Source organism: Centropristis striata, chromosome 7, assembly GCF_030273125.1.
Source record: "Centropristis striata isolate RG_2023a ecotype Rhode Island chromosome 7, C.striata_1.0, whole genome shotgun sequence".
Lineage (NCBI taxonomy): Eukaryota > Metazoa > Chordata > Actinopteri > Perciformes > Serranidae > Centropristis > Centropristis striata.
Window position 1 is genome coordinate 23,171,171 of NC_081523.1, and position 15,475 is coordinate 23,186,645.

Here is a 15,475-nt window from a genome sequence, read left to right on the forward strand (position 1 = left end):
ACTGATGAAGAATGAATATAGCAGAAACACAACTGCCAATCAAAGATATTCACTTAATCAACCAAAGGTGCCAGAACACTGTTCTGGATCCTTCCAACCAACTTTAACCCCTGTGTGTCTCCTAACCCAACCTGGTTTTAACATGGTGAGGTTGATTTGACTTTTTGGTTATCCATTGACTGTACAATTCCCAAAACCTTTTAAATCGAGCAGGTAATACTTTGATTTAAGTATGAAATTTCAAAAAGATCGCAGCAGACATTAATCTTTTTGTTTTCCTGGACTCAGAGCAGCAACAATGTGTGTCGTTTTTGCTTTCTACCTCACATAAAGATAGCAGTTAGCATTAAACACTCCAAACAGAGCCTTTCATTTGTTGCCTTTTTCTTGAAAGTTAACCTACTGTGGCCTGGCCTGGTGCAGCTCAGCTCGGCTCAGCTCTAAGACCCCCACAAGGGAAATTTACAGCCATGATGTATAGCCCTAGCCACTGAATTAATGCAACATTTCCATTAGAAAAATTGCATGACACAGCTGATATAAGAAGTTAGCGATCACAAAGACGCTGTGACACAGCATGGAAAATTACTTATCGGAGAACCGTCATCTGCGCTTTGCTGAAATTTGTGACGGGAGGCAGAGACAGAGACTGCAATATACACGTTCCTGAAGGGCAGCTGAGCCAGTGAGATGCTGAAAAGGATCTTGTAGCTTGTAAAAGTCTTGTGTGACGCTTGAAATAAATTTTAACACAAATGTCAATTAGGTTCTACATATTCGAACACTTATGAAATCCAGAAGAGGTGATTTGGATGTAATTTCATACTGTTCTCCAGCAGTTAGTGCGTGATTTCGGAGTCTCTGAAGAACAACCAGTGTTCACTGAAACCGTACACTGTAATTACGGCATAATTACTGTGCATATGAGAAACACGTGAGTCTCAAACAGCTGTTATACAAGGTCAGATTCTCTTTCTATTCACATCATATTGTACTGTATGTCTCTTCTCCGTCTTTCTTGATTTTATTTTCTCTCTTTGTGTCAAAGAGAGGTCAAAGCTAGAGTTCCTCTGTTTTGAAATGACCTCCCTGAAGAAAACAGCATGTATTTTTAGTTGTCACACACTGTTAGATTTACAATTAGCATGTGTACTTTTCGCTCATGCTACCCAACCAGCCAAGCGTTCAAAGTGCTATGGGCACTTGCATTACCATTACATCACTTACAGTAGGCAACAACAGGGCGAACATCAGGAGAATTGTATTCCTTTTCCCTATGCTGATCACATAACATTTTTTACTTGATTCACTTTTATCCTGGGGCAGTCTTTTACACTTGCTGCATAAATGAACTGGTGGTGCTGCTGAGCTGCTTCTCTGTATTGATTCTGTGGTCTCATTATAAAAGAACACACCTCTCTTGTGGCACCAGTATTCATGCAGCTCATTACATCAACCTGGCATCCAGTGTTTATTTACTTATGCTTCAGTGCCAGTCATGCAAGATACTTCTTTGACATTAAAAAACATCACATTCTATTTATAACTTGTTGTTGCTGTTAGTTGTTGTCCAATGAGCTCATACGGGACCCATAAACACATCTTGAGTTAACTGAGGTTAACTAATAATCCAGTCACATGCACGTACGTACAAAGCTAAAGAGATTTTGTTTGTAGCCTCAGAGTTAATTGTTAATGGATAATTAGCCTACACTACTAAGTAGGCTTTGTTGTTAATGCTTTCAGCATCTTGCATATAGATTTTTTAATATTTATGGCTGCTGTTTGTGCATGGTGTTATTGTAAAACACATCATAAGGTCATAAATTGCTTTATTTTGAGTAGCTGGAGAGCTTTTTCGATTATAAAATAGAATTTGTTGCAACATAAATTTATGTTTTGCCTCTTTCGAGACTGGTTAACTTCCTAATCTAATGCAAGGTGCAAGAGGGATTTAAATTAGTCAATTTTTCATTAAAAAAAGACCTCAGGCTGTTACAGAGCGAGACTTTCCTGTAGCTAGTCCTGTTGCCATGAGAAGTGTCTTACAGCTAGCGAGCAACAGTCATGCTAGTCTGCAGCATCGTGGGTGTAGTGACACAACTGGTCTAATTGCACTGATTGGCTTGGTTCTAAGCAGGTTTAGAGACAGAGACATTGGTTTCCTGAGGGATTACATGCTTACTGTCTTTCAAGGAAATATTTTCTTCTTACGTCTGTTTCTCACTTCCCCACATCTTTCCTCCTGCAGTGTAATTTATCGGCAGTTAAACCAGCCTTCAAAACTATTTCCCACGTGGATCACTGTGCCTCTCGTTTTGTGTTGCCTCATCTTGTGACATAACGGTAATGGTAATGACAATCACCACTCTGCTGCAGACTGACAACATTTATTTGCAATATCGGCTATACAACACTGTGTTCTTTTCACACATTTTGTTTTGCACATTGGCGGGGTGTCTCAATGATCTGCCTGCCTGAGCATTGTCATCTCGTTCATTAGTTTACAGCTGGATGCGAGCTGCATCACTCCTACAATATGGTCCGTGGAGATAACAACATTCAGACAGATTCATTCTGTACATTGGCAATACAACAGCAACTGTGGTACAATGTGTTGTCAGTCAGTGACTGAGGCCTCATGCAGCAGTAGCAGCAGCAGCAGCAGGATTGAATGTCCTGGTTTATCGGAGATGATTCATAATGCTATTGGATATGATGCACTAACAGAAAACAAGATACTCTGTTATCAGTATCACAATATCAAGAGCCAACACAGAACATAATTGTGTTTAGTTTATTCCGTCCTCCATTATAAATATATATATTTCCTGTCATGGAGGGAAACGGAGTCTGTGGGATGAGGTTTTATTCCATTCTGAAGATGTATGTGGTTTTTAGTTGCGGGGAGGGCGGGGGAGCTGACAGAAGGAGGTAAGGGACGAGAAAGAGAATGTAGAATGTACAGAGAAGTGAATAAGGGACAGAGACAGACAATAAGAGAGACACTACGACAGTGTGCTGCTAGTGGTGTGTTCTGCTCTCCCCTGACCCGTGGCCAACACATTACCTTAATAGAGATTAGCATCATGCTCAGTCAGATCTGATAGGCCTGTTGCTGTGGAACGGAAGGCCAGCTAGCCAGTTATCAGCGAGGACACAGACTCAGTCACTTAGCATAATGGAACCTGCATCAAATGAACTGGGAGCTCAACAAGAAAAAAATGCCATTAACAGAGCTGAAATGGTTTTGTGTGATGGCGAAACAGCAAATGAAATCATGCTGCATTTGCAGACTTTATGACTGAAACAGATGCACATGGTATCTTGTGATATGGAGCAGAGTTATTTACGAGCTAACATGGCATTTTAATGGCTTTTACCTCTCTCTTCAGTCACAAGGACATTTAAGTAATGATATCATGGAAGGATTACTGAACAGGTCTGCTGGGTACAGGCCCAGGGGCCCAAGGGGTCATGAGGCTCCTGTACTAGAGCTTTGGTTTGAAGTTACTGGTAACATTTATTAGTGCAAAGCCAATTAAACAACCACAAAGAGACTCAAAATGACAACAAAGTACTCAAACATAATCACAAAGAGAAACAAAATGGCTACAAATAGACAGAAAATGACTGCAAACAGATGCAAAATGACTACAAAGAGGAGCTAAATAATGACAGACACAAGATTAAGAACTAATAAGAGACACAAAATGAAAAAAGAGTACTCCATAGCTTGCATCATAAAATGCTGACTTGGTGTTGAAGAAGTTGAATTTAGATCAATGTGGGTGTCTTGTTGGAGAGGTTGGGCCTTTTACATGTTAGTGCCCAGGGGCCTATTGTTTCATAGCCCACCCATTAATGATATGTGTATGCTGATGTCTCCTGTATGTTCCTGCAGCATTACATTGCTAATCATGCAGTTACTAAAATTGTATGCTTGACGGATTGCTGAAAGGCATCACAGTTCAACACACTGCAAAGCTTGCTGAACAGCAACACAGAGACATTGCATTAGGTACACAATGAGTCACAGGTAGAAATTGTATCCCACCTTGTAAATTCTGAAGTACACCTATTATGAAGGAGCAAGAGGCTGTGAGATGTGAAAACTGCACCAGATGGATACAAAGACAAAAAACCATCACACCTCTCATTCGGTCCCTGCAGGCCACCCGCTCATATCCTGTGTCTGCTTTTCATGTTAAACTGCAAGACAAGGGAAAGAACACAACAAAACAGCTGCATAAGTTAAGTGTTAAAGCACATGCAAAAACATACAGTGTGTGTTTATATATAGGAAAGTGAATACTTGGAGGCATTTAGATTCTTTTGCCAGATGCCTTGACATTTCGGCCACAGACTTGTACCGCAGTTCAAGGTTAAACACAGCTGCTATTTTATCATCAAAGTCTCGCTGTCTCCGTTCAAGTACAGAGGTCATGTTGGTTACAGATACTGATGCATACGATTTCCATGGCTTCATACATACATGCTGTATTGATTACAACTTTATAGCTACTTAGTCAAGGTCCAGCAAGGATAAAAAATTCCATTTCTTTCCTCCAAATCTCCTTGAGCCTGTTATATCCATAGTAAAAACCACTTAGTGAGCCGCCGTTGAATATTGACTTTGAGACTTTTCTCATTTACAGTCTGGGTCTGTCGAGGAAAAGGGTTTGTAACTATTAGTAACTCTTGAGCCAGACAGCTATTGTTTTATTGATTGCGCATCCTCTTTTATTTGTGGGAAAACTACCCCGGGAACACAGTGTCCCCCAGCTACTTCTCCCATACTCCTCTAAATACCCAATCTAATTTCTGCTACAACTCAAAGTATTTATGCATGAATTGCTGCAAGTCTATCAAGCCTCCCCCTCTTCCTGTTAGCGAGACAGTATTTTTTTTCCATTCTAGAAATTACATAAAAAATCATTTTAGGGCTCATGCATTTTGGATATGGAAATACTTAACCAGAAACCCACAGAAATGGATTTCTCTGTTATGCTTCTCCCAGCTGATGGCTTAGCTGATGTTTACTGAGGACAAGAGCCTGAGGAGGATGTGCTTAACCCCATGAAGCCTCATTTTAGTTCCTCCTGAATTGGACACACATTTATAACCATATTGTCTTATGTTTTCAACCCCAGGCAGCCTAATTTAAAGCATTATTTTACTTTTACCAACCTCACAGGCTGGGAGTCCCAGGTCTGTATCATGACTAAGCGTAGCATGGCATTGCACAGCATCGCCTGAAGGCGCCCCGCAGTCGGCCCTCATAAAGTGAGTTTCCAAGTTAAATGTGCATTATGCCATGTGACAGTTTCAACACCCCCATCACTGCTCCACAGGGCGCTGAGCTTCTGTCATTCCACCATCTCCCTCTCTGTGGAGTTAATGTGGCATTTAGCTCAGTGACATTCTGCCTTTTTTTTAAAACTGCTATTTCTTCTCTGCTGCACCTCAGGAGAAACACTGAGTCTCAGTTTGTATCCTCCAGCTCCCTCTGCTCTATTGACCACTAGACTACTGATCTTTTTGCAAAATGACCAGCTCCTCTATGGATTTACAAAAGTGTGGCCTTATGTTATGAGGTATATAAAAATAAAAGGGATACACAGGGTGATGTCAAACAATAAGAGAGGCAGGCTGAGTTAGGTAGCATCAAACCACAGAGATAATTGGATCAAAAGAGAGACAGAGAAGGCCATGTGCTACCAAGCATGTCCTTATCAGCAGCAGTTTCTCTGCTTTGCCCACACGGCTCTGTATCAGCTGCACCCAGATTGATTAAGTTGCCCCGCTTGTATCATCACAACCGATGATTGACAGGCCTGGAAAAGGTTCTGATATTTAAATGTGTAACCTGGTTCCTTTTTTGGGGTCAATCTCTTAAGCACCAGCAGTGTGTGTGTGTGTGTGTGTGTGTGTGTGTGTGTGTGTGTGGTTGAATGTGTGTCACAGAGTGGGGGTTTGTTTTGATTCATAAATGTTTTTTCCAGACAAAGCAAAGGAGCAGCCTGCACTTTTTCTTCTTTGCTGCAGTCCTCTAGGAGATGAAGAGAAGTGAAAAGAGAATTAGGAGCGAGAAGAGAGTAAGAGAACGGGAGTAATGGCGGTGATACCATAACAAATGTTTTCATTAAGTCTTCAAGAGGTAGTGAGGGAACAAAGTGCACAAATGGCTATGTGGGCCTTCTAGACAAAAAGTAAACTGGGCTGAGAGTGTACAGGCATGCTAGCAGTCCTGTGACGCTGTACTGATGCAATGCAGTGCTTTGAGCCGAATGTTAGTATGCTAACATGCTCACAGTGGCAAAGTGTAAATGCTAATGCTTGACCTGATCATGACACTTGATAGAAAGTTATGGGATCACAAGAGTGATTAAAAGTGAGCCTGAGGGTCGTTTGAATATCTGTTCCAAATTTCATGGTAATCCATTTGTCGGTTGTTGAAACATTTCACAACAAAAAGTAATTTTGGTGCTATTAGAAGGTCAGGGTGAAACAAAGCCAGTAGGGTTCATCCTGTGGGGACCAAAGTTCCATGGCAGTTTATCTGGAAGTTGTTAAGATGTTTCTGTTTTGTTCAAAATGGCTTGACTGACTGACCAACGATGGCTTTCCTCGAGCCATAGCATGGCTTAAACAAGACAAAAATGAGGGTGAGACGCCCACAGAGTCCAGCAAACAAGCTTTAAGAGTACATACCAGGTCATATTCAGTACCTTTTGACAGGTATAAATCAAGCAACAACCTCCCTGTCTGAAAACTGAAGCCAATGTTGAAGTGCCTTGAACCATTCTTTCTAATGGCCAGTAGGGGGCGACTCAACTGGTTGCAAAAAGAAGTCAGATTGTATAGAAGACTTTAAGAAAATGACCCTACTTCTCACTTTATTTATTATCTTAGTAAACATTTTCTTAATGGGTTTATGGACTCAATCGTTAGTTTTAAGTCTTCTCCAATATGGCATTTTGTAAATTATGGTCCCAATTACAGTTAAATAGACGATAAATCCAGTTCAAACCAATAGGGGACATCATGGTGGCTACGGTATAAATGCATTAAATTTAAATCAGCAATGTGTTGGGTACTTCTTGGTCATGTTTTAAACTAATGTAACTCCGTGTAACATATTTTTTGTCTACTGCTAAACCTTTTAGCTTTTAAAGGTTTTCCAGAGTCATTTTGAGAGCTCATCACTGCTCCAGCAGCCTTACAAGTTCTTGACCTACTTTTAAAAACAATGTAGTAAGTTGTAGGTAGTTATCTCATCTCATCTTTCTCCTCGGTTGATATCTGCTGGTGGCGGGGTTGGTGTGATGTCAGTTTACTTTGGATCATTCTCAGACAGAGAACACCCATTAACCTCCCTTCCTCTTCCCTTCTCTGCTTTGCTATCTTTTTCTTCCATTTCCTTCCCTTTTCCTCTCCTCTCCTCTTTCATGTCCTTTATTTTCCTCCATTTCCCTTCCTTTCCCCTCCTCGTACACTTACATTTTACTTTTTATTCTCCTTATTTCTAAATCTATGGTAATTTGCCACAAAGAGCGTCCTCAATACATCCTGAAAAAGGATATCCATTGCTTTGCGACAGATAATTGTTTTTAATGATTAAGAAGCACAGAGGCATGTCCAGGCCTAATGGCTTTTAGATCACAGAGGCAGAGTTATAAAGATAGCAGCTTATCTCCAGTCACTGAATCTCTTTGTTAGGTTGCTGTTCTTCCAAGTTGGCGCTTTGCCTCTGTTCTCTCGCTGTTCTTCTGTCCCTCGTTCCCTCTCGTCTTTTTGAGTCGTCTTTGGCCCGCTTCCAGAATCAATCCGTCACCTCTTTAAAGGGAGACGTTCTTGCATTTGGGGCTTCTGTTTCGATAAAGGGCCTACAGCGACAGGGTGCCGTATTCATGTCCACTTCATTGTCTTTTAATAATCAAACCATGATGGATTACCCCCATACAGATATTCATTTGAAAGCAACATCTAAGGGACGAAAGATGGGGGAGGAAAGGGAAAACACCAGTATGCTTTCTTGATAGCTCAAGGACTACTTGTGGGAGTGTGCATGTGAGTGTACTTATATTGGATGCTAGTTTGGCTCTTGTTCTCAAAAAGACAGGCAGGTTCCTCCCTCTCGCTCCCTCTCCATTCCCTCCTCTTATCATGGCCTCCTGGGTTCAGGCAGACAGCTCCTCCTGTCTTTTCTCTCTGATTTATCAGGCCAGGGCTGACAAGTGTAAACACCTGCCAGAGTATCCTCCCCATTTGGGAGCCCGAGGTGGTTGGATGTGTTCCATTTTTTTTATCCCATATGGTGGACCAGTGCATTATTCTCACCTGACTGTCTTTCTAACCTTCTCTGCACGGTTCTTCTTCTCTTCACTCTAACACCTCCAAAGCACCATTTCCTCCAGTCTGCCTGCAAACATGTGTTACTATGGACGGTGGTCTGAAGCGCCGTTAGGTTTGGCAATATGGTCGGCTATTTATGTGCATGTGTTGTAAAAGACTACACTTTTAGTTTGGTGAGGTGTTGCGGGTGTTGTGTTCACACCCGTGTGTAAGGTCTGTTTCTGCTCTGCATGACTGTGAGATTGTCACACAGCAGAAACTTCTGAAGTTGCTGGAATTCCCCCGCTGTCATTCATCCACCTGTAAAATCACTTCGGCTTTCATTCGGTTCCAGCAATCATGAAAAGCAACAGGGAAAGCAACATACAGGCAAACTTCCCTTCTATCTGAGCCATGCTTTTTACTTCTTTTATTCATCTTTAAAAGGGTGGTTTATCTCTAGCAGTACAGAGGTGTGCAGTTATTTTGCATTTTATTTGTCTGGGGACTGTTCCATGAAGCTAAAGGTTAATCTGGCTTATTTTCAGTTGATTTGGTTCCATTGGGAACTCAACAAGTTTCCCAGCACAAGTTGCATAGTAACCCAGCTTGAACTATGTTGAATTTGCTTTAAGGACCCAAATCAACAAAAATGAGTCAGACTAACTGAAATATTTGTGTCTTATTTGGTAAACTCTCTTTATGGAACAAGCCCCCAGGTTTTCTGTGTCCACCCAAACACAGTGCAGATGACCTGGATTGCTCACAGGATTAAAAAAAAACTTTCCCAGAAACAATGTGTCATGTTGTGAACAGCTTTCTTTGTAACTACTCTCTACCAAATGAATAGTTGGGTGATGTCTGTGGATCATGGGACAAATATGTTTCCTCATAATTTTGTTTCGACCACCCTTTTTATTACGGCACAAAATTCCTCAACGGATGTGAAAACACAAACAGTCTCTATGATCTTTATGGTCACTCTTTAACACTCTGCTTGCGCCACCTGTTACAAAATTCTGATTGAAGATACAAATAGCTGCATCTCCTCCACATGTGGTGACTGGCCACAATTACAGACATGTAACAGCGCTTTGCCAGTAAGCAACCCCTTCTCTATGGCATTCCTGTCATCTGTAAACCCTTCAGGACCAATCTGTGGACATTACCCAGACTGCCAAATATAAACACCAGCCGGCTGCCCTCGCATCAAAGCTGTCACACAGTATTTATAAGAAGGTGGCACTACTGTACCTTCATGTTGAACACTTCATCCAGACTCATTATAAAAAAAGAAATCTCTTTATTCTCAATAATGACAATAAAATGCTCCGAAAGTATCATGTTCACTGACACACAATTTGATCATGTGAGACGCAATACAGCCAGACAGACCATACGACCTAATGTGTGTCCTCAACCAACAGGTCAACTATTCCATATAGCTGTGCTATGTAAAGCCAATTATATACATAGCAGCTATTCAGAAAATGTGACAAGGACTCAAGTGCAGACTGATGGATATGAAGCAAGCAGTGAGGGACACACAAACAAATAAACACAAAAGAAGTCCTCCAAGTTGTTTGTAACCCTCCCACGCAGAATGACACACATATTGTGACTTGACAACACAATCGACAGGATCATTCATTCACATTGCCTCCCAAGGCCGTTTCATTAAAATAAAATAAAAATTTGATCTTACAACACAAGTGTTCACGTGCCTTGCCTCAACACACATCTTAAGAAATGTTCAAAATCAGTCAAACTGTTTGGCTGAAAAGTTATGGGCACATAGACTTCTAGACTTCTATTCTTTCTATAAAATCCTATATTCCTAGTGCTAGTGCAAATCTTTGACCAATCATAACATATTTTTGCTTATCATTCTGAAGAAAGTCCTTCGGTGTACATGAGTTTGGGTATGTTTAGGCTCAAAAACGACTTGGCTATGGAAAAGGAAAGAACATCTGTCTCCCACGTTAAGTCATCCACCCCGACCACCTCCTTCTGCGGACCGACTTCCTCCTATACTTCTGATGGACAAGGCCACTAGAGGGCTTTGTCACTTGAGTGTAAACACATGTTGTTTTGGGGTATTTGCTGTCGCTTTTTCTGTGAGAACAGCTTCTAAAACACATTCAGAAGCATCCGTCCATCAACAGGTCTGCTCTGATGTAATTAAATGGCAGCCTCTCTCACTTCATTGCGCACTCTGATGGCTTGCACAGTGGGGGCCTTCAGGAAATGAATGGCTGGGCCATTCTCAAGATTTACTAGTTGTGTGAGTGTGTGTATGCTGGGAAAATCTACCCAACCAAGCTTGATTATGTGTGTCTCAAATTGTGTTTTCTGTTTGTTTGCGCACTTAATTAGACAGTCAAACTTAATGTCGTAACATTTCCTTCCTTTTCCTCACCTGAAGCCCACCGTGGTTGACCTCGTCACTCTAATAAATGTGTGTTATTGTGTGTATAAGCTCCCAGTATCCATAGCTAACATGTTGCTGCTACAGCAGTAATAACATCATTAGGCCTGATAATGTGTTTATTGTTAAAGCAAAAGCAGTTTAGGGCGATTGCCCCCATGGGGCTGCTCCGTCTGGGGAGAGAAAGTGGCTAAATGTCTGTCTGTCTGTATGGTTTGTGATTGTTTGTCTGCTTCCAGTTGTAAAACTTTTTTTCATTGCTGAAATACTTTTTTTTTAGGGCTGGGCGACATAGCCAAAATCTTCTATATAGCTAATTTCATATCTTAGTAATGATAAATATCACAAAAGAGCATGTTTCTGTTGATTCAATTAATATTTATGAAATAATCACATTATTAAGCATATTCTTTATATTCATTAGTGCAAAATGATCATGGTGTCAAGTGAAATCATAGAGAAAAAATAAATAAATATTTTAAGTTATTCACTGACTATGAGTACACACATGCAAATTTACTAAGAAATTTAAATTACCTAATTGTGTATCATGATATGATCCATTAAAGATTATAATTAATCATATTAAATTATCGCCCAGCCCTAGCTTTTTCATGTTTTCTGGTCTTGACTTTTCTTCTTGCATGGATACAAGGTGACTGAGGAGTAGGAGTGTGTGTGTGTGTGTGTGTGTGTGTATGTGTGTGTGTGTGTGCGTGTGCGTGCGTGCGTTCACATGCGTGTGTAGTTATTCATAAGATGGCCTGGGTATGTTAAGGAATTCTGGGGGGTCCTTGTGTTTTTATTACCTGCTGGTGGCCTCCTGCCAGCATCCAACTTGATTAACTCTCCCCTTTCGGCTTCACACACACACACACACACACACACACACACACACACACACACACACACACACACGCACTCACACTCACACTCACACACACACACACACACACACACACACACACACACACACACACACACACACACACACACTTATTTTTACACTCACCATCTCTCTCACACACACACACACACACACATGCACATAACCATCTACTTTATCACTGAGAGTGTGCGGGAGGTGTAAGCAGCTAAGGTTTTCAAAATGTTATCTATTAAAAGCCTGAGGAGGAGGCACAGGGCTCCACTGTTACTCTTTATGTCTTCTCTTTGGTTGCTTTTCAAGGCGAGCTTTTACAAGAAAGGAAATCCACACACTGCCACCTGCGCCAGTGTGCTTTTTGGTAGTAGGTAATTTTTTATTGAAGTTGGAGCACATGTTTAAAGCCTTGATTCCTGATGTTCTCAGATTGTGTGTGTTTAAATACACGGTGCTGCACAAAAAGTAGCATCAGGATTCAACACACACACACACACGGTCACACTCCTACACACAAGGAAGCAATTTGCTCTTCCACAAAAAGAGCATAATTCGGTAAAGACAGACTGCGTCTCGCTCCCCCCTGTTACCCATGTGTGGCAGCTGCTAACGAAAGGGCCACTGAAAGCCTTTCGGAGCTTCACTTAAGTCATTTTGTGCTCAATTTATTTTGTGTATCAAAGGAGGCAGTGTGAGATTGTTAGGCTAACAGTTTTAGCGTGCTATTACAGCCCATTGATAAGGATGGAGGACATGCCTCGCCTTCAGAAGCCACCGATTCACAGCACATGCAAGATAAATGTCTGGATTAATCCCATGAGATTATTTTCAATTACACTGCAGCATCTACATTCACACTTTCTATGATGCCCATATCTATTATGCATTATATACACACTTAAAATGCATCACAATTTGCTTATAGCACTGTATCATAATAGTGTTAGTGCTCATCCATACTCTTAATGAATTGAACAATCATGGTAAAACATTATAAAGCATTTATAATGAATTATAAAGTCAAGTATCATAATTACTGGTCACAGACATTTTGTTTGCAAAGATCATAATGTATTATAATCCCCATAGTTGTAAGACATTATAATATGTGATTGTAAGGTTATGGTAAGGCAGTTAGGCTAATCTTAACTGTAAAATGCATTATGGACATGATGACATACTTGACCTTAAAAAATAATTATAAAATGCTTTACAATGTGTAATACTATTATTATTAATATGCTATAAAGGATTCATAATTATAAGTATACAGTGCAGATGTAAAATGCATGATAAGTATGTTTTGTGATGCATTATAGACATGGGGTTTATAGAAAGTGAAAGAAAAATTCCCATTTATTAGATTCCACTGCAGATCACATCTTGTTTTCTTGCTCAGCGCAACCTCCATCCGTCATTCACTGTGTAAGCTCCCTCAGGGCTTACCTCTCTGCCTCATGCCACTTCCTGCTCATCAATCAGTCAATTACTAGAGGACTTCCGGGTCAAGGTTCAGAAGAAAAACAAATTTCAGTCCCCCCGCAGATGTTTACTGTACTTTATATGTCAAAATGAAGAAGCCAATTTTTATTTACAATTTGTGGGAAGTTGGAATGCAGAACGCAAGTGTAGCTCGGTCAGCCTTCACTGTATGATAAAGGTGAGGGTGAGAAAAAATCCATTTTAGTATTTTTCTCTTCATAAAATATAGAGTGCAGTACAAAAAATGAAACAGTGCAAGGATAAGAGGAGGAGGCCAAGGAGTAAGAAAGGAGGGAGAAGAACGGAGCGGCTTGTGAGATCAAGGTCGTATCCAGGCTTTAGTATTGGTATTCTCCTCAGTGTTAAAGTGATTCTCCCAGTGAATAGTGTTTTCATTCCTCTCCTGAATGAGATTCACAGGAGCATGGAAAGAGAGAGAGAGAGAAAGAGAGAGGGAGGGAGAGAGAGGGAGACATGACAAAGAAAAGAGAAAGTAATTCTCTCCCTCCCTCTCTTTTTCTCTCTCTCTCTCCCCTCCCTCTCTCTCTCTCTCTCTCTTCCTCCCCCCTGTTAGTTCCCCCCCCTCAGACATACAATAGCGAATGAAAATACAGCGTGGGATAAACAACTTTTATCAGACTGAAGCAAATGAAATCGACTATTTTATTCAATTCTTCATCCCTGAAGCATCCCTTACTCTATCTACCCGGCAACATCTCACCCCTGCAGCTTCGACTGAGAGAAAAAAAGAAGAACGTGCTTTATGCAAATTAAATGCTTTATTCTTGATTAGATTACAGACGCAATAATTGTCTTGGATGATTTATGGGCGTAATTTGTTGCCACAGACTGCAGGAGAAAAAACTCAGTTGCTATGGTTTGTGCAATGAAGACATTACATCAACACAATTTAAGGCATCTGCTATAAAATCCACTTCAGTTGACTCATATACATTACATTAAAAGATTAGCTTGTTGAGAACATTCTGTTTTCTAGAATTTAAAGGTAAACAATCATGAGATCTCTTCCAGGAAACGGACAGTCATCAGGCTTATTGAATGAGATTAGAGATCAACAGTTGGCATTTATGGTAAAGCCAAGTTTTGCACACTGTATAAAAAAGGTGCTCCCAGTCATTTTAATGTAGTGCAATGTTTCTATCTAACAAAGATCTTTGTCAGGTATTGTCAACTTAAGGATAATTTCCAGAAAGTCCTCCAAACCATACAACCACATTTGTCATGTGTTCCTACCCACAACTACGACCCACAGGAGAGCTTTCTAAATTGGTGCAGCTACTGGTGGCATATCAGCACATCCTCATACCTAAATGTAACAGTCGCTATTATAAAACCGTCGTTAATGCAGTTTTCATAGTGAAGGCATCAACTATCAAACTTATGGAACAACTTCCCTAAAAGTTATGGCAAAAAAACCCGACATGGTTAGGTGTTAAACTAACCGCACACTTAAGTTGTACTTAAGTTTTAATGTAGTTAAAAAAGTGTAATAAATTAATGTCACTGTCTGAAGTAAGGAAGTTACATTTGTGCAGAAAAATTTGACTTACAGAAGTCAAGGGATATGAAAGTCCTGAATTTGTTTGACCCATTCACCATCACTATAAGTGGACCATTTCGTTCTTTATACTGTTTCTATTACTTTGGCCACTAGATGGCGCTGCAAACAACAAAGGTACATATAGTCGTAATAAGCTGCTGTACAAACAAAACATTGGATTGTTTGTTTGGGGGGGAAGGGCAGTCTCATCGTTTTAGTCATTTGTCAATGCTTGACAAAGATCTCCTTAGATTGAAATGTTGCAGCACCATTCTTTCTTAGTTTGTTTTTTTTATCCAGCCCGTTAAAATTTTTGGATATGTGTGCTATACCCTGTTAAACTTTTGTAGAGACTCAATGCAAGATAAATGAGATAATGGAAAAGTTTTTTTTTTTTAGTTTTACAACCAAAGCTGTGGTAAATTGGAGAGTTTAATAGCTGTACTGATGCATGGATCCATCCTGCGGTAGTCATCGGCCTGTAGGAGTCAGGCTGTGGGATCACTACTCTTGTAGGAGACTGACAAGTGGGAAATTAGGTACTTGCCATGCCATCCAGCCTCATCTCCAGGTACTGCTGATACTTTACAGCAGGCTAATCTCAACAAGAGCTCTCCCACTTCACTAAGACCCTGTCACAGAGAGAGAGAGAGGGAGAGAGAGGAAGAGAGAGGCATAGATATCTTCTCTGCCTGACATCGATCTATGACGCATATTACCCCCCTAATCCAATTAATTTTGTTTCGCTTGCAACGCGGCTCACTTGAGTCATCGAAAATGCATA

General features: G+C 40.6%; 1 protein-coding gene across 2 annotated transcripts in view; it reads left to right on the forward strand.

Moving 5' to 3' along the window:
- sema6a (sema domain, transmembrane domain (TM), and cytoplasmic domain, (semaphorin) 6A) overlaps nucleotides 1-15,475 on the forward strand; it is a 122,077-nt gene that overhangs the window by 33,836 nt on the left and 72,766 nt on the right. The gene's annotated exons all lie outside the window — the stretch shown is intronic.